The sequence below is a fragment of the Hyperolius riggenbachi genome, chromosome 3 (assembly GCF_040937935.1).
Source record: "Hyperolius riggenbachi isolate aHypRig1 chromosome 3, aHypRig1.pri, whole genome shotgun sequence".
NCBI classification, from domain to species: domain Eukaryota; kingdom Metazoa; phylum Chordata; class Amphibia; order Anura; family Hyperoliidae; genus Hyperolius; species Hyperolius riggenbachi.
In genome coordinates this window covers 72035969-72055648 of record NC_090648.1, presented here as the reverse complement: position 1 = coordinate 72055648, position 19680 = coordinate 72035969, and the positions used below count along the sequence as shown (strand labels likewise).

Here is a 19680-nt window from a genome sequence, read left to right as displayed (position 1 = left end):
ATACGATCCCGTGGCCTCTCGCTAGCTCTTTCTGCAAGCGTTGTTGGGGTGCTCAGAAACAGAGCACCGCTGACATTTAGGTTTCGCCGGCCTATAGCTTCTTCTGGCTGGTGTACCATTGTTTTAAAAGTGTCAACAATCAGCCAAGGTGAAGAACCTGATGGTTGAAGGAAACAACAGCGCATTCTGCTGTTTCCCGGCTATCTAGGTGCTATAGACTGCTCATGACTTGCACTAGACCTTAACTTGCGCCCAGCCTTGCAATACTGTAGCTAAACTTTGAGCTGCTGGTGATCGCACCTTTTCAGAGCCTGGATAGCTCAGTCGGTAGAGCATCAGACTTTTAATCTGAGGGTCCAGGGTTCAAGTCCCTGTTCAGGCGATGCTCTCTGCCTTTGGTTATGCTTCGTGTCCTCTCCCTATCTTCCTCAACTGCAGCCTCTTGCGTGCTCCGCTTGCACCAGGCCAAAACACCGATGTCGGCCGCTTTCCATGCCTTCGCTGATTGGTGGCTACCTTTCTAATGCCACCTTCCAAATCAAGTACAGTTTTATTCTTTCAGAGATCTGACCTAGAAAATGTAGAGGTCGCAGGCTATAGCCAGCTCAGGGCATGTACTAGACCTTCCGTCCATCCTGCTTGGAATAACTGACTTTTGAGCTGCTGGTGAAGCCCACCTTCCAGGGCCTGGATAGCTCAGTCGGTAGAGCATCAGACTTTTAATCTGAGGGTCCAGGGTTCAAGTCCCTGATCAGGCGATGCCTTTCCTTTACCCCATGCTCATTGGCCATCACTTCCGCTACCTGAGTTCCCTCTGCAACTGCTGCCTCTTGCGTGCTTTGCTTGCAGTAAGCCATAACCGAAACCTCAGCTGCTTTCTGTGCATCCCCCGAACTCTCACAGCCTCCCTGCGTCTTGAATCTATTTCTCTTCAACTTTTTCTGCTGTGATATTAAACATGGATTATTCCATGCATAAAAGAGGCATCAAACCGTCAACATTATGCTGGGAATACACCATACGTTTTTTCAGCAGATAGATGGTTCCATAGATAATTTCCAACATGTCCGATCTTATTATCGATCCTTTTTCTCATAGAAATGAATGGAAATTGATCAGAAAAGATAAGAATCGGAAAGTCAATCGGAAATAAGATCGGATAGTAATCGACTGAAAAATGTCGTCGTGTATTCCCAGCATTAGAGTAATTCGCCGGATCCCTTCTCCAGCCTGCACATCTACCCTCAAAGCAGCAATGGAAGGAGCTTCATGCTTACCATGAGCATCAGAAAATTAACAGCTCACGTACCATCTCTCTCCTCCAGTAACCTGCAACCACCAAGACTTTGGCCAACTCCCAAGCACCTCTAGCCAGCGCAGCTTACCAGTACTTCCAGGCACAATAATCACAGGCCCAATTATCAGCACACATGGCAGTGACGTAGACTCATTACTCCATTTTTCAAATTGTATTTTTCATGTATTTTACAAGTGCGGGACTGGCCCAATTGGCACCCTTCTCCACAAAACACTATGCTGGCATCCCTGGCAGGCTTTGTTTTGCCCTCTTTGCCGCCTTTTCAAATGCTAAGACTCTTTAGCCGCTTATTAACAATGCTTGTTTAGTGGCTGTCTAATTAGCATATGGCATCCCATGATCCTCAGCGGAACACTGTAAACTGCGTTTGTCTCTCCTTAAGGTGATTCCTTTATCCAAGAAAGAGGGGATATTTGCTGGCATTAGCTTGGCTAACTTTGCGCAGTGGCAGTATCATAGCCAATGAGGTTCAACTGAGGCGTGATTATTGCTAATTGAAAACTTTTCCCAATACCCCGCCATGATGACTTGCAATATAGTCAGCATCGGCAAGTTTTGACAGTCTCTTCGGAGACTGACTAAGGTGTTTACCAACAGAGAAAGGATTATCTTCAAGGTGCATGATGACTGAGCAGTGCTCGTGTGGTAGTACCGTGGCTGGCACAATAACAACATTTCGTAGCACCTCTTATCTCCAAATCAGTCTTGGCAACAAAATGCTCACTTGTCAGCGTTCTTTCATGAGGGTGAGGTCCAGTGTCTTACTCTCTGGCAAATTTATAAACACCAGCAGGATGACTAAAATGACAAAAGTCCACTTTTCATCTGCAGGTTGCTACTTTTCTAATGCCACATTCCTAAGAGAGAGAACAGTGTTGTTTCTCAGAGGTCTGGCCTGAAAAATTTGGAGGTCACAAGCTCCATTTATTTGCGCTAGATACGATCCCGTGGCCTCTCGCTAGCTCTTTCTGCAAGCGTTGTTGGGGTGCTCAGAAACAGAGCACCGCTGACATTTAGGTTTCGCCGGCCTATAGCTTCTTCTGGCTGGTGTACCATTGTTTTAAAAGTGTCAACAATCAGCCAAGGTGAAGAACCTGATGGTTGAAGGAAACAACAGCGCATTCTGCTGTTTCCCGGCTATCTAGGTGCTATAGACTGCTCATGACTTGCACTAGACCTTAACTTGCGCCCAGCCTTGCAATACTGTAGCTAAACTTTGAGCTGCTGGTGATCGCACCTTTTCAGAGCCTGGATAGCTCAGTCGGTAGAGCATCAGACTTTTAATCTGAGGGCCCAGGGTTCAAGTCCCTGTTCAGGCGATGCTCTCTGCCTTTCGTTATGCTTCGTGTCCTCTCCCTATCTTCCTCAACTGCAGCCTCTTGCGTGCTCCGCTTGCACCAGGCCAAAACACCGATGTCGGCCGCTTTCCATGCCTTCGCTGATTGGTGGCTACCTTTCTAATGCCACCTTCCAAATCAAGTACAGTTTTATTCTTTCAGAGATCTGACCTAGAAAATGTAGAGGTCGCAGGCTATAGCCAGCTCAGGGCATGTACTAGACCTTCCGTCCATCCTGCTTGGAATAACTGACTTTTGAGCTGCTGGTGAAGCCCACCTTCCAGGGCCTGGATAGCTCAGTCGGTAGAGCATCAGACTTTTAATCTGAGGGTCCAGGGTTCAAGTCCCTGTTCAGGCGATGCCTTTCCTTTACCCCATGCTCATTGGCCATCACTTCCGCTACCTGAGTTCCCTCTGCAACTGCTGCCTCTTGCGTGCTTTGCTTGCAGTAAGCCATAACCGAAACATCAGCTGCTTTCTGTGCATCCCCCGAACTCTCACAGCCTCCCTGCGTCTTGAATCTATTTCTCTTCAACTTTTTCTGCTGTGATATTAAACATGGATTATTCCATGCATAAAAGAGGCATCAAACCGTCAACATTATGCTGGGAATACACCATACGTTTTTTCAGCAGATAGATGGTTCCATAGATAATTTCCAACATGTCCGATCTTATTATCGATCCTTTTTCTCATAGAAATGAATGGAAATTGATCAGAAAAGATAAGAATCGGAAAGTCGATCGGAAATAAGATCGGATAGTAATCGACTGAAAAATGTCGTCGTGTATTCCCAGCATTAGAGTAATTCGCCGGATCCCTTCTCCAGCCTGCACATCTACCCTCAAAGCAGCAATGGAAGGAGCTTCATGCTTACCATGAGCATCAGAAAATTAACAGCTCACGTACCATCTCTCTCCTCCAGTAACCTGCAACCACCAAGACTTTGGCCAACTCCCAAGCACCTCTAGCCAGCGCAGCTTACCAGTACTTCCAGGCACAATAATCACAGGCCCAATTATCAGCACACATGGCAGTGACGTAGACTCATTACTCCATTTTTCAAATTGTATTTTTCATGTATTTTACAAGTGCGGGACTGGCCCACTTGGCAGCCTGCTCCACAAAACACTATGCTGGCATCCCTGGCAGGCTTTGTTTTGCCCTCTTTGCCGCCTTTTCAAATGCTAAGACTCTTTAGCCGCTTATTAACAATGCTTGTTTAGTGGCTGTCTAATTAGCATATGGCATCCCATGATCCTCAGCGGAACACTGTAAACTGCGTTTGTCTCTCCTTAAGGTGATTCCTTTATCCAAGAAAGAGGGGATATTTGCTGGCATTAGCTTGGCTAACTTTGCGCAGTGGCAGTATCATAGCCAATGAGGTTCAACTGAGGCGTGATTATTGCTAATTGAAAACTTTTCCCAATACCCCGCCATGATGACTTGCAATATAGTCAGCATCGGCAAGTTTTGACAGTCTCTTCGGAGACTGACTAAGGTGTTTACCAACAGAGAAAGGATTATCTTCAAGGTGCATGATGACTGAGCAGTGCTCGTGTGGTAGTACCGTGGCTGGCACAATAACAACATTTTGTAGCACCTCTTATCTCCAAATCAGTCTTGGCAACAAAATGCTCACTTGTCAGCGTTCTTTCATGAGGGTGAGGTCCAGTGTCTTACTCTCTGGCAAATTTATAAACACCAGCAGGATGACTAAAATGACAAAAGTCCACTTTTCATCTGCAGGTTGCTACTTTTCTAATGCCACATTCCTAAGAGAGAGAACAGTGTTGTTTCTCAGAGGTCTGGCCTGAAAAATTTGGAGGTCACAAGCTCCATTTATTTGCGCTAGATACGATCCCGTGGCCTCTCGCTAGCTCTTTCTGCAAGCGTTGTTGGGGTGCTCAGAAACAGAGCACCGCTGACATTTAGGTTTCGCCGGCCTATAGCTTCTTCTGGCTGGTGTACCATTGTTTTAAAAGTGTCAACAATCAGCCAAGGTGAAGAACCTGATGGTTGAAGGAAACAACAGCGCATTCTGCTGTTTCCCGGCTATCTAGGTGCTATAGACTGCTCATGACTTGCACTAGACCTTAACTTGCGCCCAGCCTTGCAATACTGTAGCTAAACTTTGAGCTGCTGGTGATCGCACCTTTTCAGAGCCTGGATAGCTCAGTCGGTAGAGCATCAGACTTTTAATCTGAGGGCCCAGGGTTCAAGTCCCTGTTCAGGCGATGCTCTCTGCCTTTCGTTATGCTTCGTGTCCTCTCCCTATTTTCCTCAACTGCAGCCTCTTGCGTGCTCCGCTTGCACCAGGCCAAAACACCGATGTCGGCCGCTTTCCATGCCTTCGCTGATTGGTGGCTACCTTTCTAATGCCACCTTCCAAATCAAGTACAGTTTTATTCTTTCAGAGATCTGACCTAGAAAATGTAGAGGTCGCAGGCTATAGCCAGCTCAGGGCATGTACTAGACCTTCCGTCCATCCTGCTTGGAATAACTGACTTTTGAGCTGCTGGTGAAGCCCACCTTCCAGGGCCTGGATAGCTCAGTCGGTAGAGCATCAGACTTTTAATCTGAGGGTCCAGGGTTCAAGTCCCTGTTCAGGCAATGCCTTTCCTTTACCCCATGCTCATTGGCCATCACTTCCGCTACCTGAGTTCCCTCTGCAACTGCTGCCTCTTGCGTGCTTTGCTTGCAGTAAGCCATAACCGAAACATCAGCTGCTTTCTGTGCATCCCCCGAACTCTCACAGCCTCCCTGCGTCTTGAATCTATTTCTCTTCAACTTTTTCTGCTGTGATATTAAACATGGATTATTCCATGCATAAAAGAGGCATCAAACCGTCAACATTATGCTGGGAATACACCATACGTTTTTTCAGCAGATAGATGGTTCCATAGATAATTTCCAACATGTCCGATCTTATTATCGATCCTTTTTCTCATAGAAATGAATGGAAATTGATCAGAAAAGATAAGAATCGGAAAGTCGATCGGAAATAAGATCGGATAGTAATCGACTGAAAAATGTCGTCGTGTATTCCCAGCATTAGAGTAATTCGCCGGATCCCTTCTCCAGCCTGCACATCTACCCTCAAAGCAGCAATGGAAGGAGCTTCATGCTTACCATGAGCATCAGAAAATTAACAGCTCACGTACCATCTCTCTCCTCCAGTAACCTGCAACCACCAAGACTTTGGCCAACTCCCAAGCACCTCTAGCCAGCGCAGCTTACCAGTACTTCCAGGCACAATAATCACAGGCCCAATTATCAGCACACATGGCAGTGACGTAGACTCATTACTCCATTTTTCAAATTGTATTTTTCATGTATTTTACAAGTGCGGGACTGGCCCACTTGGCAGCCTGCTCCACAAAACACTATGCTGGCATCCCTGGCAGGCTTTGTTTTGCCCTCTTTGCCGCCTTTTCAAATGCTAAGACTCTTTAGCCGCTTATTAACAATGCTTGTTTAGTGGCTGTCTAATTAGCATATGGCATCCCATGATCCTCAGCGGAACACTGTAAACTGCGTTTGTCTCTCCTTAAGGTGATTCCTTTATCCAAGAAAGAGGGGATATTTGCTGGCATTAGCTTGGCTAACTTTGCGCAGTGGCAGTATCATAGCCAATGAGGTTCAACCGAGGCGTGATTATTGCTAATTGAAAACTTTTCCCAATACCCCGCCATGATGACTTGAAATATAGTCAGCATCGGCAATTTTTGACAGTCTCTTCGGAGACTGACTAAGGTGTTTACCAACAGAGAAAGGATTATCTTCAAGGTGCATGATGACTGAGCAGTGCTCGTGTGGTAGAACTGTGGCTGGCACAATAACAACATTTTGTAGCACCTCTTATCTCCAAATCAGTCTTGGCCACAAAATGCTCACTTGTCAGCGTTCTTTCATGAGGGTGAGGTCCAGTGTCTTACTCTCTGGCAAATTTATAAACACCAGCAGGATGACTAAAATGACAAAAGTCCACTTTTCATCTGCAGGTTGCTACTTTTCTAATGCCACATTCCTAAGAGAGAGAACAGTGTTGTTTCTCAGAGGTCTGGCCTGAAAAATTTGGAGGTCACAAGCTCCATTTATTTGCGCTAGATACGATCCCGTGGCCTCTCGCTAGCTCTTTCTGCAAGCGTTGTTGGGGTGCTCAGAAACAGAGCACCGCTGACATTTAGGTTTCGCCGGCCTATAGCTTCTTCTGGCTGGTGTACCATTGTTTTAAAAGTGTCAACAATCAGCCAAGGTGAAGAACCTGATGGTTGAAGGAAACAACAGCGCATTCTGCTGTTTCCCGGCTATCTAGGTGCTATAGACTGCTCATGACTTGCACTAGACCTTAACTTGCGCCCAGCCTGGAAATACTGTAGCTAAACTTTGAGCTGCTGGTGATCGCACCTTTTCAGAGCCTGGATAGCTCAGTCGGTAGAGCATCAGACTTTTAATCTGAGGGTCCAGGGTTCAAGTCCCTGTTCAGGCGATGCTCTCTGCCTTTCGTTATGCTTCGTGTCCTCTCCCTATCTTCCTCAACTGCAGCCTCTTGCGTGCTCCGCTTGCACCAGGCCAAAACACCGATGTCGGCCGCTTTCCATGCCTTCGCTGATTGGTGGCTACCTTTCTAATGCCACCTTCCAAATCAAGTACAGTTTTATTCTTTCAGAGATCTGACCTAGAAAATGTAGAGGTCGCAGGCTATAGCCAGCTCAGGGCATGTACTAGACCTTCCGTCCATCCTGCTTGGAATAACTGACTTTTGAGCTGCTGGTGAAGCCCACCTTCCAGGGCCTGGATAGCTCAGTCGGTAGAGCATCAGACTTTTAATCTGAGGGTCCAGGGTTCAAGTCCCTGTTCAGGCGATGCCTTTCCTTTACCCCATGCTCATTGGCCATCACTTCCGCTACCTGAGTTCCCTCTGCAACTGCTGCCTCTTGCGTGCTTTGCTTGCAGTAAGCCATAACCGAAACATCAGCCGCTTTCTGTGCATCCCCCGAACTCTCACAGCCTCCCTGCGTCTTGAAACTATTTCTCTTCAACTTTTTCTGCTGTGATATTAAACATGGATTATTCCATGCATAAAAGAGGCATCAAACCGTCAACATTATGCTGGGAATACACCATACGTTTTTTCAGCAGCTAGATGGTTCCATAGATAATTTCCAACATGTCCGATCTTATTATCGATCCTTTTTCTCATAGAAATGAATGGAAATTGATCAGAAAAGATAAGAATCGGAAAGTCGATCGGAAATAAGATCGGATAGTAATCGACTGAAAAATGTCGTCGTGTATTCCCAGCATTAGAGTAATTCGCCGGATCCCTTCTCCAGCCTGCACATCTACCCTCAAAGCAGCAATGGAAGGAGCTTCATGCTTACCATGAGCATCAGAAAATTAACAGCTCACGTACCATCTCTCTCCTCCAGTAACCTGCAACCACCAAGACTTTGGCCAACTCCCAAGCACATCTAGCCAGCGCAGCTTACAAGTACTTCCAGGCACAATAATCACAGGCCCAATTATCAGCACACATGGCAGTGACGTAGACTCATTACTCCATTTTTCAAATTGTATTTTTCATGTATTTTACAAGTGCGGGACTGGCCCACTTGGCAGCCTGCTCCACAAAACACTATGCTGGCATCCCTGGCAGGCTTTGTTTTGCCCTCTTTGCCGCCTTTTCAAATGCTAAGACTCTTTAGCCGCTTATTAACAATGCTTGTTTAGTGGCTGTCTAATTAGCATATGGCATCCCATGATCCTCAGCGGAACACTGTAAACTGCGTCTGTCTCTCCTTAAGGTGATTCCTTTATCCAAGAAAGAGGGGATATTTGCTGGCATTAGCTTGGCTAACTTTGCGCAGTGGCAGTATCATAGCCAATGAGGTTCAACCGAGGCGTGATTATTGCTAATTGAAAACTTTTCCCAATACCCCGCCATGATGACTTGAAATATAGTCAGCATCGGCAATTTTTGACAGTCTCTTCGGAGACTGACTAAGGTGTTTACCAACAGAGAAAGGATTATCTTCAAGGTGCATGATGACTGAGCAGTGCTCGTGTGGTAGAACCGTGGCTGGCACAATAACAACATTTCGTAGCACCTCTTATCTCCAAATCAGTCTTGGCCACAAAATGCTCACTTGTCAGCGTTCTTTCATGAGGGTGAGGTCCAGTGTCTTACTCTCTGGCAAATTTATAAACACCAGCAGGATGACTAAAATGACAAAAGTCCACTTTTCATCTGCAGGTTGCTACTTTTCTAATGCCACATTCCTAAGAGAGAGAACAGTGTTGTTTCTCAGAGGTCTGGCCTGAAAAATTTGGAGGTCACAAGCTCCATTTATTTGCGCTAGATACGATCCCGTGGCCTCTCGCTAGCTCTTTCTGCAAGCGTTGTTGGGGTGCTCAGAAACAGAGCACCGCTGACATTTAGGTTTCGCCGGCCTATAGCTTCTTCTGGCTGGTGTACCATTGTTTTAAAAGTGTCAACAATCAGCCAAGGTGAAGAACCTGATGGTTGAAGGAAACAACAGCGCATTCTGCTGTTTCCCGGCTATCTAGGTGCTATAGACTGCTCATGACTTGCACTAGACCTTAACTTGCGCCCAGCCTAGAAATACTGTAGCTAAACTTTGAGCTGCTGGTGATCGCACCTTTTCAGAGCCTGGATAGCTCAGTCGGTAGAGCATCAGACTTTTAATCTGAGGGTCCAGGGTTCAAGTCCCTGTTCAGGTGATGCTCTCTGCCTTTTGTTATGCTTCGTGTCCTCTCCCTATCTTCCTCAACTGCAGCCTCTTGCATGCTCCGCTTGCACCAGGCCAAAACACCGATGTCGGCCGCTTTCCATGCCTTCGCTGATTGGTGGCTACCTTTCTAATGCCACCTTCCAAATCAAGTACAGTTTTATTCTTTCAGAGATCTGACCTAGAAAATGTAGAGGTCGCAGGCTATAGCCAGCTCAGGGCATGTACTAGACCTTCCGTCCATCCTGCTTGGAATAACTGACTTTTGAGCTGCTGGTGAAGCTCACCTTTCAGGGCCTGGATAGCTCAGTCGGTAGAGCATCAGACTTTTAATCTGAGGGTCCAGGGTTCAAGTCCCTGTTCAGGCGATGCCTTTCCTTTACCCCATGCTCATTGGCCATCACTTCCGCTACCTGAGTTCCCTCTGCAACTGCTGCCTCTTGCGTGCTTTGCTTGCAGTAAGCCATAACCGAAACATCAGCCGCTTTCTGTGCATCCCCCGAACGCTCACAGCCTCCCTGCGTCTTGAATCTATTTCTCTTCAACTTTTTCTGCTGTGATATTAAACATGGATTATTCCATGCATAAAAGAGGCATCAAACCGTCAACATTATGCTGGGAATACACCATAAGTTTTTTCAGCAGATAGATGGTTCCATAGATAATTTCCAACATGTCCGATCTTATTATCGATCCTTTTTCTCATAGAAATGAATGGAAATTGATCAGAAAAGATAAGAATCGGAAAGTCGATCGGAAATAAGATCGGATAGTAATCGACTGAAAAATGTCGTCGTGTATTCCCAGCATTAGAGTAATTCGCCGGATCCCTTCTCCAGCCTGCACATCTACCCTCAAAGCAGCAATGGAAGGAGCTTCATGCTTACCATGAGCATCAGAAAATTAACAGCTCACGTACCATCTCTATCCTCCAGTAACCTGCAACCACCAAGACTTTGGCCAACTCCCAAGCACCTCTAGCCAGCGCAGCTTACCAGTACTTCCAGGCACAATAATCACAGGCCCAATTATCAGCACACATGGCAGTGACGTAGACTCATTACTCCATTTTTCAAATTGTATTTTTCATGTATTTTACAAGTGCAGGACTGGCCCACTTGGCAGCCTGCTCCACAAAACACTATGCTGGCATCCCTGGCAGGCTTTGTTTTGCCCTCTTTGCCGCCTTTTCAAATGCTAAGACTCTTTAGCCGCTTATTAACAATGCTTGTTTAGTGGCTGTCTAATTAGCATATGGCATCCCATGATCCTCAGCGGAACACTGTAAACTGCGTTTGTCTCTCCTTAAGGTGATTCCTTTATCCAAGAAAGAGGGGATATTTGCTGGCATTAGCTTGGCTAACTTTGCGCAGTGGCAGTATCATAGCCAATGAGGTTCAACCGAGGCGTGATTATTGCTAATTGAAAACTTTTCCCAATACCCCGCCATGATGACTTGAAATATAGTCAGCATCGGCAATTTTTGACAGTCTCTTCGGAGACTGACTAAGGTGTTTACCAACAGAGAAAGGATTATCTTCAAGGTGCATGATGACTGAGCAGTGCTCGTGTGGTAGAACCGTGGCTGGCACAATAACAACATTTCGTAGCACCTCTTATCTCCAAATCAGTCTTGGCAACAAAATGCTCACTTGTCAGCGTTCTTTCATGAGGGTGAGGTCCAGTGTCTTACTCTCTGGCAAATTTATAAACACCAGCAGGATGACTAAAATGACAAAAGTCCACTTTTCATCTGCAGGTTGCAACTTTTCTAATGCCACATTCCTAAGAGAGAGAACAGTGTTGTTTCTCAGAGGTCTGGCCTGAAAAATTTGGAGGTCACAAGCTCCATTTATTTGCGCTAGATACGATCCCGTGGCCTCTCGCTAGCTCTTTCTGCAAGCGTTGTTGGGGTGCTCAGAAACAGAGCACCGCTGACATTTAGGTTTCGCCGGCCTATAGCTTCTTCTGGCTGGTGTACCATTGTTTTAAAAGTGTCAACAATCAGCCAAGGTGAAGAACCTGATGGTTGAAGGAAACAACAGCGCATTCTGCTGTTTCCCGGCTATCTAGGTGCTATAGACTGCTCATGACTTGCACTAGACCTTAACTTGCGCCCAGCCTTGCAATACTGTAGCTAAACTTTGAGCTGCTGGTGATCACACCTTTTCAGAGCCTGGATAGCTCAGTCGGTAGAGCATCAGACTTTTAATCTGAGGGTCCAGGGTTCAAGTCCCTGTTCAGGCGATGCTCTCTGCCTTTCGTTATGCTTCGTGTCCTCTCCCTATCTTCCTCAACTGCAGCCTCTTGCGTGCTCCGCTTGCACCAGGCCAAAACACCGATGTCGGCCGCTTTCCATGCCTTCGCTGATTGGTGGCTACCTTTCTAATGCCACCTTCCAAATCAAGTACAGTTTTATTCTTTCAGAGATCTGACCTAGAAAATGTAGAGGTCGCAGGCTATAGCCAGCTCAGGGCATGTACTAGACCTTCCGTCCATCCTGCTTGGAATAACTGACTTTTGAGCTGCTGGTGAAGCCCACCTTCCAGGGCCTGGATAGCTCAGTCGGTAGAGCATCAGACTTTTAATCTGAGGGTCCAGGGTTCAAGTCCCTGTTCAGGCGATGCCTTTCCTTTACCCCATGCTCATTGGCCATCACTTCCGCTACCTGAGTTCCCTCTGCAACTGCTGCCTCTTGCGTGCTTTGCTTGCAGTAAGCCATAACCGAAACATCAGCTGCTTTCTGTGCATCCCCCGAACTCTCACAGCCTCCCTGCGTCTTGAATCTATTTCTCTTCAACTTTTTCTGCTGTGATATTAAACATGGATTATTCCATGCATAAAAGAGGCATCAAACCGTCAACATTATGCTGGGAATACACCATACGTTTTTTCAGCAGATAGATGGTTCCATAGATAATTTCCAACATGTCCGATCTTATTATCGATCCTTTTTCTCATAGAAATGAATGGAAATTGATCAGAAAAGATAAGAATCGGAAAGTCGATCGGAAATAAGATCGGATAGTAATCGACTGAAAAATGTCGTCGTGTATTCCCAGCATTAGAGTAATTCGCCGGATCCCTTCTCCAGCCTGCACATCTACCCTCAAAGCAGCAATGGAAGGAGCTTCATGCTTACCATGAGCATCAGAAAATTAACAGCTCACGTACCATCTCTCTCCTCCAGTAACCTGCAACCACCAAGACTTTGGCCAACTCCCAAGCACCTCTAGCCAGCGCAGCTTACCAGTACTTCCAGGCACAATAATCACAGGCCCAATTATCAGCACACATGGCAGTGACGTAGACTCATTACTCCATTTTTCAAATTGTATTTTTCATGTATTTTACAAGTGCGGGACTGGCCCACTTGGCAGCCTGCTCCACAAAACACTATGCTGGCATCCCTGGCAGGCTTTGTTTTGCCCTCTTTGCCGCCTTTTCAAATGCTAAGACTCTTTAGCCGCTTATTAACAATGCTTGTTTAGTGGCTGTCTAATTAGCATATGGCATCCCATGATCCTCAGCGGAACACTGTAAACTGCGTTTGTCTCTCCTTAAGGTGATTCCTTTATCCAAGAAAGAGGGGATATTTGCTGGCATTAGCTTGGCTAACTTTGCGCAGTGGCAGTATCATAGCCAATGAGGTTCAACCGAGGCGTGATTATTGCTAATTGAAAACTTTTCCCAATACCCCGCCATGATGACTTGAAATATAGTCAGCATCGGCAATTTTTGACAGTCTCTTCGGAGACTGACTAAGGTGTTTACCAACAGAGAAAGGATTATCTTCAAGGTGCATGATGACTGAGCAGTGCTCGTGTGGTAGAACCGTGGCTGGCACAATAACAACATTTCGTAGCACCTCTTATCTCCAAATCAGTCTTGGCCACAAAATGCTCACTTGTCAGCGTTCTTTCATGAGGGTGAGGTCCAGTGTCTTACTCTCTGGCAAATTTATAAACACCAGCAGGATGACTAAAATGACAAAAGTCCACTTTTCATCTGCAGGTTGCAACTTTTCTAATGCCACATTCCTAAGAGAGAGAACAGTGTTGTTTCTCAGAGGTCTGGCCTGAAAAATTTGGAGGTCACAAGCTCCATTTATTTGCGCTAGATACGATCCCGTGGCCTCTCGCTAGCTCTTTCTGCAAGCGTTGTTGGGGTGCTCAGAAACAGAGCACCGCTGACATTTAGGTTTCGCCGGCCTATAGCTTCTTCTGGCTGGTGTACCATTGTTTTAAAAGTGTCAACAATCAGCCAAGGTGAAGAACCTGATGGTTGAAGGAAACAACAGCGCATTCTGCTGTTTCCCGGCTATCTAGGTGCTATAGACTGCTCATGACTTGCACTAGACCTTAACTTGCGCCCAGCCTTGCAATACTGTAGCTAAACTTTGAGCTGCTGGTGATCACACTTTTTCAGAGCCTGGATAGCTCAGTCGGTAGAGCATCAGACTTTTAATCTGAGGGTCCAGGGTTCAAGTCCCTGTTCAGGCGATGCTCTCTGCCTTTCGTTATGCTTCGTGTCCTCTCCCTATCTTCCTCAACTGCAGCCTCTTGCGTGCTCCGCTTGCACCAGGCCAAAACACCGATGTCGGCCGCTTTCCATGCCTTCGCTGATTGGTGGCTACCTTTCTAATGCCACCTTCCAAATCAAGTACAGTTTTATTCTTTCAGAGATCTGACCTAGAAAATGTAGAGGTCGCAGGCTATAGCCAGCTCAGTGCATGTACTAGACCTTCCGTCCATCCTGCTTGGAATAACTGACTTTTGAGCTGCTGGTGAAGCCCACCTTCCAGGGCCTGGATAGCTCAGTCGGTAGAGCATCAGACTTTTAATCTAAGGGTCCAGGGTTCAAGTCCCTGTTCAGGCGATGCCTTTCCTTTACCCCATGCTCATTGGCCATCACTTCCGCTACCTGAGTTCCCTCTGCAACTGCTGCCTCTTGCGTGCTTTGCTTGCAGTAAGCCATAACCGAAACATCAGCTGCTTTCTGTGCATCCCCCGAACTCTCACAGCCTCCCTGCGTCTTGAATCTATTTCTCTTCAACTTTTTCTGCTGTGATATTAAACATGGATTATTCCATGCATAAAAGAGGCATCAAACCGTCAACATTATGCTGGGAATACACCATACGTTTTTTCAGCAGATAGATGGTTCCATAGATAATTTCCAACATGTCCGATCTTATTATCGATCCTTTTTCTCATAGAAATGAATGGAAATTGATCAGAAAAGATAAGAATCGGAAAGTCGATCGGAAATAAGATCGGATAGTAATCGACTGAAAAATGTCGTCGTGTATTCCCAGCATTAGAGTAATTCGCCGGATCCCTTCTCCAGCCTGCACATCTACCCTCAAAGCAGCAATGGAAGGAGCTTCATGCTTACCATGAGCATCAGAAAATTAACAGCTCACGTACCATCTCTCTCCTCCAGTAACCTGCAACCACCAAGACTTTGGCCAACTCCCAAGCACCTCTAGCCAGCGCAGCTTACCAGTACTTCCAGGCACAATAATCACAGGCCCAATTATCAGCACACATGGCAGTGACGTAGACTCATTACTCCATTTTTCAAATTGTATTTTTCATGTATTTTACAAGTGCGGGACTGGCCCACTTGGCAGCCTGCTCCACAAAACACTATGCTGGCATCCCTGGCAGGCTTTGTTTTGCCCTCTTTGCCGCCTTTTCAAATGCTAAGACTCTTTAGCCGCTTATTAACAATGCTTGTTTAGTGGCTGTCTAATTAGCATATGGCATCCCATGATCCTCAGCGGAACACTGTAAACTGCGTTTGTCTCTCCTTAAGGTGATTCCTTTATCCAAGAAAGAGGGGATATTTGCTGGCATTAGCTTAGCTAACTTTGCGCAGTGGCAGTATCATAGCCAATGAGGTTCAACCGAGGCGTGATTATTGCTAATTGAAAACTTTTCCAAATACCCCGCCATGATGACTTGAAATATAGTCAGCATCGGCAATTTTTGACAGTCTCTTCGGAGACTGACTAAGGTGTTTACCAACAGAGAAAGGATTATCTTCAAGGTGCATGATGACTGAGCAGTGCTCGTGTGGTAGAACCGTGGCTGGCACAATAACAACATTTCGTAGCACCTCGTATCTCCAAATCAGTCTTGGCCACAAAATGCTCACTTGTCAGCGTTCTTTCATGAGGGTGAGGTCCAGTGTCTTACTCTCTGGCAAATTTATAAACACCAGCAGGATGACTAAAATGACAAAAGTCCACTTTTCATCTGCAGGTTGCTACTTTTCTAATGCCACATTCCTAAGAGAGAGAACAGTGTTGTTTCTCAGAGGTCTGGCCTGAAAAATTTGGAGGTCACAAGCTCCATTTATTTGCGCTAGATACGATCCCGTGGCCTCTCGCTAGCTCTTTCTGCAAGCGTTGTTGGGGTGCTCAGAAACAGAGCACCGCTGACATTTAGGTTTCGCCGGCCTATAGCTTCTTCTGGCTGGTGTACCATTGTTTTAAAAGTGTCAACAATCATCCAAGGTGAAGAACCTGATGGTTGAAGGAAACAACAGCGCATTCTGCTGTTTCCCGGCTATCTAGGTGCTATAGACTGCTCATGACTTGCACTAGACCTTAACTTGCGCCCAGCCTGGAAATACTGTAGCTAAACTTTGAGCTGCTGGTGATCGCACCTTTTCAGAGCCTGGATAGCTCAGTCGGTAGAGCATCAGACTTTTAATCTGAGGGTCCAGGGTTCAAGTCCCTGTTCAGGCGATGCTCTCTGCCTTTTGTTATGCTTCGTGTCCTCTCCCTATCTTCCTCAACTGCAGCCTCTTGCGTGCTCCGCTTGCACCAGGCCAAAACACCGATGTCGGCCGCTTTCCATGCCTTCGCTGATTGGTGGCTACCTTTCTAATGCCACCTTCCAAATCAAGTACAGTTTTATTCTTTCAGAGATCTGACCTAGAAAATGTAGAGGTCGCAGGCTATAGCCAGCTCAGGGCATGTACTAGACCTTCCGTCCATCCTGCTTGGAATAACTGACTTTTGAGCTGCTGGTGAAGCCCACCTTCCAGGGCCTGGATAGCTCAGTCGGTAGAGCATCAGACTTTTAATCTGAGGGTCCAGGGTTCAAGTTCCTGTTCAGGCGATGCCTTTCCTTTACCCCATGCTCATTGGCCATCACTTCCGCTACCTGAGTTCCCTCTGCAACTGCTGCCTCTTGCGTGCTTTGCTTGCAGTAAGCCATAACCGAAACATCAGCCGCTTTCTGTGCATCCCCCGAACTCTCACAGCCTCCCTGCGTCTTGAATCTATTTCTCTTCAACTTTTTCTGCTGTGATATTAAACATGGATTATTCCATGCATAAAAGAGGCATCAAACCGTCAACATTATGCTGGGAATACACCATACGTTTTTTCAGCAGATAGATGGTTCCATAGATAATTTCCAACATGTCCGATCTTATTATCGATCCTTTTTCTCATAGAAATGAATGGAAATTGATCAGAAAAGATAAGAATCGGAAAGTCGATCGGAAATAAGATCGGATAGTAATCGACTGAAAAATGTCGTCGTGTATTCCCAGCATTAGAGTAATTCGCCGGATCCCTTCTCCAGCCTGCACATCTACCCTCAAAGCAGCAATGGAAGGAGCTTCATGCTTACCATGAGCATCAGAAAATTAACAGCTCACGTACCATCTCTATCCTCCAGTAACCTGCAACCACCAAGACTTTGGCCAACTCCCAAGCACCTCTAGCCAGCGCAGCTTACCAGTACTTCCAGGCACAATAATCACAGGCCCAATTATCAGCACACATGGCAGTGACGTAGACTCATTACTCCATTTTTCAAATTGTATTTTTCATGTATTTTACAAGTGCAGGACTGGCCCACTTGGCAGCCTGCTCCACAAAACACTATGCTGGCATCCCTGGCAGGCTTTGTTTTGCCCTCTTTGCCGCCTTTTCAAATGCTAAGACTCTTTAGCCGCTTATTAACAATGCTTGTTTAGTGGCTGTCTAATTAGCATATGGCATCCCAAGATCCTCAGCGGAACACTGTAAACTGCGTTTGTCTCTCCTTAAGGTGATTCCTTTATCCAAGAAAGAGGGGATATTTGCTGGCATTAGCTTGGCTAACTTTGCGCAGTGGCAGTATCATAGCCAATGAGGTTCAACCGAGGCGTGATTATTGCTAATTGAAAACTTTTCCCAATACCCCGCCATGATGACTTGAAATATAGTCAGCATCGGCAATTTTTGACAGTCTCTTCGGAGACTGACTAAGGTGTTTACCAACAGAGAAAGGATTATCTTCAAGGTGCATGATGACTGAGCAGTGCTCGTGTGGTAGAACCGTGGCTGGCACAATAACAACATTTCGTAGCACCTCTTATCTCCAAATCAGTCTTGGCCACAAAATGCTCACTTGTCAGCGTTCTTTCATGAGGGTGAGGTCCAGTGTCTTACTCTCTGGCAAATTTATAAACACCAGCAGGATGACTAAAATGACAAAAGTCCACTTTTCATCTGCAGGTTGCTACTTTTCTAATGCCACATTCCTAAGAGAGAGAACAGTGTTGTTTCTCAGAGGTCTGGCCTGAAAAATTTGGAGGTCACAAGCTCCATTTATTTGCGCTAGATACGATCCCGTGGCCTCTCGCTAGCTCTTTCTGCAAGCGTTGTTGGGGTGCTCAGAAACAGAGCACCGCTGACATTTAGGTTTCGCCGGCCTATAGCTTCTTCTGGCTGGTGTACCATTGTTTTAAAAGTGTCAACAATCATCCAAGGTGAAGAACCTGATGGTTGAAGGAAACAACAGCGCATTCTGCTGTTTCCCGGCTATCTAGGTGCTATAGACTGCTCATGACTTGCACTAGACCTTAACTTGCGCCCAGCCTTGCAATACTGTAGCTAAACTTTGAGCTGCTGGTGATCACACCTTTTCAGAGCCTGGATAGCTCAGTCGGTAGAGCATCAGACTTTTAATCTGAGGGTCCAGGGTTCAAGTCCCTGTTCAGGCGATGCTCTCTGCCTTTTGTTATGCTTCGTGTCCTCTCCCTATCTTCCTCAACTGCAGCCTCTTGCGTGCTCCGCTTGCACCAGGCCAAAACACCGATGTCGGCCGCTTTCCATGCCTTCGCTGATTGGTGGCTACCTTTCTAATGCCACCTTCCAAATCAAGTACAGTTTTATTCTTTCAGAGATCTGACCTAGAAAATGTAGAGGTCGCAGGCTATAGCCAGCTCAGGGCATGTACTAGACCTTCCGTCCATCCTGCTTGGAATAACTGACTTTTGAGCTGCTGGTGAAGCCCACCTTCCAGGGCCTGGATAGCTCAGTCGGTAGAGCATCAGACTTTTAATCTGAGGGTCCAGGGTTCAAGTTCCTGTTCAGGCGATGCCTTTCCTTTACCCCATGCTCATTGGCCATCACTTCCGCTACCTGAGTTCCCTCTGCAACTGCTGCCTCTTGCGTGCTTTGCTTGCAGTAAGCCATAACCGAAACATCAGCCGCTTGCTGTGCATCCCCCGAACTCTCACAGCCTCCCTGCGTCTTGAATCTATTTCTCTTCAACTTTTTCTGCTGTGATATTAAACATGGATTATTCCATGCATAAAAGAGGCATCAAACCGTCAACATTATGCTGGGAATACACCATAAGTTTTTTCAGCAGATAGATGGTTCCATAGATAATTTCCAACATGTCCGATCTTATTATCGATCCTTTTTCTCATAGAAATGAATGGAAATTGATCAGAAAAGATAAGAATCGGAAAGTCGATCGGAAATAAGATCGGATAGTAATCGACTGAAAAATGTCGTCGTGTATTCCCAGCATTAGAGTAATTCGCCGGATCCCTTCTCCAGCCTGCACATCTACCCTCAAAGCAGCAATGGAAGGAGCTTCATGCTTACCATGAGCATCAGAAAATTAACAGCTCACGTACCATCTCTATCCTCCAGTAACCTGCAACCACCAAGACTTTGGCCAACTCCCAAGCACCTCTAGCCAGCGCAGCTTACCAGTACTTCCAGGCACAATAATCACAGGCCCAATTATCAGCACACATGGCAGTGACGTAGACTCATTACTCCATTTTTCAAATTGTATTTTTCATGTATTTTACAAGTGCAGGACTGGCCCACTTGGCAGCCTGCTCCACAAAACACTATGCTGGCATCCCTGGCAGGCTTTGTTTTGCCCTCTTTGCCGCCTTTTCAAATGCTAAGACTCTTTAGCCGCTTATTAACAATGCTTGTTTAGTGGCTGTCTAATTA

At 46.2% G+C, this 19680-nt stretch overlaps 26 non-coding genes across 26 annotated transcripts; all 26 read left to right on the top strand.

The window, feature by feature from the left end:
* The first annotated feature begins 309 nt into the window (after positions 1 to 309).
* TRNAK-UUU (transfer RNA lysine (anticodon UUU)) lies at positions 310 to 382 on the top strand. The gene has a single exon. It is a non-coding gene; the product is annotated as a tRNA-Lys (tRNA).
* Positions 383 to 685: 303 nt separating this feature from the next.
* TRNAK-UUU (transfer RNA lysine (anticodon UUU)) lies at positions 686 to 758 on the top strand. Its single transcript has one exon. It is a non-coding gene; the product is annotated as a tRNA-Lys (tRNA).
* A 993-nt stretch (positions 759 to 1751) lies between these two features.
* Positions 1752 to 1892, top strand: LOC137564790 (U4 spliceosomal RNA). The gene has a single exon (XR_011030862.1). It is a non-coding gene; the product is annotated as a U4 spliceosomal RNA (small nuclear RNA).
* Positions 1893 to 2564: 672 nt separating this feature from the next.
* Positions 2565 to 2637, top strand: TRNAK-UUU (transfer RNA lysine (anticodon UUU)). Its single transcript has one exon. It is a non-coding gene; the product is annotated as a tRNA-Lys (tRNA).
* A 303-nt stretch (positions 2638 to 2940) lies between these two features.
* TRNAK-UUU (transfer RNA lysine (anticodon UUU)) lies at positions 2941 to 3013 on the top strand. The gene has a single exon. It is a non-coding gene; the product is annotated as a tRNA-Lys (tRNA).
* Positions 3014 to 4006: 993 nt separating this feature from the next.
* On the top strand, positions 4007 to 4147 carry LOC137564789 (U4 spliceosomal RNA). Its single transcript, XR_011030861.1, has one exon. It is a non-coding gene; the product is annotated as a U4 spliceosomal RNA (small nuclear RNA).
* A 672-nt stretch (positions 4148 to 4819) lies between these two features.
* TRNAK-UUU (transfer RNA lysine (anticodon UUU)) lies at positions 4820 to 4892 on the top strand. Its single transcript has one exon. It is a non-coding gene; the product is annotated as a tRNA-Lys (tRNA).
* A 303-nt stretch (positions 4893 to 5195) lies between these two features.
* Positions 5196 to 5268, top strand: TRNAK-UUU (transfer RNA lysine (anticodon UUU)). The gene has a single exon. It is a non-coding gene; the product is annotated as a tRNA-Lys (tRNA).
* Positions 5269 to 6261: 993 nt separating this feature from the next.
* On the top strand, positions 6262 to 6402 carry LOC137564576 (U4 spliceosomal RNA). Its single transcript, XR_011030675.1, has one exon. It is a non-coding gene; the product is annotated as a U4 spliceosomal RNA (small nuclear RNA).
* A 672-nt stretch (positions 6403 to 7074) lies between these two features.
* On the top strand, positions 7075 to 7147 carry TRNAK-UUU (transfer RNA lysine (anticodon UUU)). The gene has a single exon. It is a non-coding gene; the product is annotated as a tRNA-Lys (tRNA).
* A 303-nt stretch (positions 7148 to 7450) lies between these two features.
* Positions 7451 to 7523, top strand: TRNAK-UUU (transfer RNA lysine (anticodon UUU)). The gene has a single exon. It is a non-coding gene; the product is annotated as a tRNA-Lys (tRNA).
* Positions 7524 to 8516: 993 nt separating this feature from the next.
* Positions 8517 to 8657, top strand: LOC137564575 (U4 spliceosomal RNA). Its single transcript, XR_011030674.1, has one exon. It is a non-coding gene; the product is annotated as a U4 spliceosomal RNA (small nuclear RNA).
* Positions 8658 to 9329: 672 nt separating this feature from the next.
* On the top strand, positions 9330 to 9402 carry TRNAK-UUU (transfer RNA lysine (anticodon UUU)). Its single transcript has one exon. It is a non-coding gene; the product is annotated as a tRNA-Lys (tRNA).
* Positions 9403 to 9705: 303 nt separating this feature from the next.
* On the top strand, positions 9706 to 9778 carry TRNAK-UUU (transfer RNA lysine (anticodon UUU)). Its single transcript has one exon. It is a non-coding gene; the product is annotated as a tRNA-Lys (tRNA).
* Positions 9779 to 10771: 993 nt separating this feature from the next.
* Positions 10772 to 10912, top strand: LOC137564574 (U4 spliceosomal RNA). The gene has a single exon (XR_011030673.1). It is a non-coding gene; the product is annotated as a U4 spliceosomal RNA (small nuclear RNA).
* A 672-nt stretch (positions 10913 to 11584) lies between these two features.
* TRNAK-UUU (transfer RNA lysine (anticodon UUU)) lies at positions 11585 to 11657 on the top strand. Its single transcript has one exon. It is a non-coding gene; the product is annotated as a tRNA-Lys (tRNA).
* Positions 11658 to 11960: 303 nt separating this feature from the next.
* On the top strand, positions 11961 to 12033 carry TRNAK-UUU (transfer RNA lysine (anticodon UUU)). The gene has a single exon. It is a non-coding gene; the product is annotated as a tRNA-Lys (tRNA).
* Positions 12034 to 13026: 993 nt separating this feature from the next.
* Positions 13027 to 13167, top strand: LOC137564573 (U4 spliceosomal RNA). Its single transcript, XR_011030672.1, has one exon. It is a non-coding gene; the product is annotated as a U4 spliceosomal RNA (small nuclear RNA).
* Positions 13168 to 13839: 672 nt separating this feature from the next.
* On the top strand, positions 13840 to 13912 carry TRNAK-UUU (transfer RNA lysine (anticodon UUU)). Its single transcript has one exon. It is a non-coding gene; the product is annotated as a tRNA-Lys (tRNA).
* A 303-nt stretch (positions 13913 to 14215) lies between these two features.
* TRNAK-UUU (transfer RNA lysine (anticodon UUU)) lies at positions 14216 to 14288 on the top strand. The gene has a single exon. It is a non-coding gene; the product is annotated as a tRNA-Lys (tRNA).
* A 993-nt stretch (positions 14289 to 15281) lies between these two features.
* On the top strand, positions 15282 to 15422 carry LOC137564663 (U4 spliceosomal RNA). Its single transcript, XR_011030750.1, has one exon. It is a non-coding gene; the product is annotated as a U4 spliceosomal RNA (small nuclear RNA).
* A 672-nt stretch (positions 15423 to 16094) lies between these two features.
* On the top strand, positions 16095 to 16167 carry TRNAK-UUU (transfer RNA lysine (anticodon UUU)). Its single transcript has one exon. It is a non-coding gene; the product is annotated as a tRNA-Lys (tRNA).
* A 303-nt stretch (positions 16168 to 16470) lies between these two features.
* Positions 16471 to 16543, top strand: TRNAK-UUU (transfer RNA lysine (anticodon UUU)). The gene has a single exon. It is a non-coding gene; the product is annotated as a tRNA-Lys (tRNA).
* Positions 16544 to 17536: 993 nt separating this feature from the next.
* Positions 17537 to 17677, top strand: LOC137564572 (U4 spliceosomal RNA). The gene has a single exon (XR_011030671.1). It is a non-coding gene; the product is annotated as a U4 spliceosomal RNA (small nuclear RNA).
* A 672-nt stretch (positions 17678 to 18349) lies between these two features.
* TRNAK-UUU (transfer RNA lysine (anticodon UUU)) lies at positions 18350 to 18422 on the top strand. The gene has a single exon. It is a non-coding gene; the product is annotated as a tRNA-Lys (tRNA).
* A 303-nt stretch (positions 18423 to 18725) lies between these two features.
* TRNAK-UUU (transfer RNA lysine (anticodon UUU)) lies at positions 18726 to 18798 on the top strand. The gene has a single exon. It is a non-coding gene; the product is annotated as a tRNA-Lys (tRNA).
* Positions 18799 to 19680: the final 882 nt, after the last annotated feature.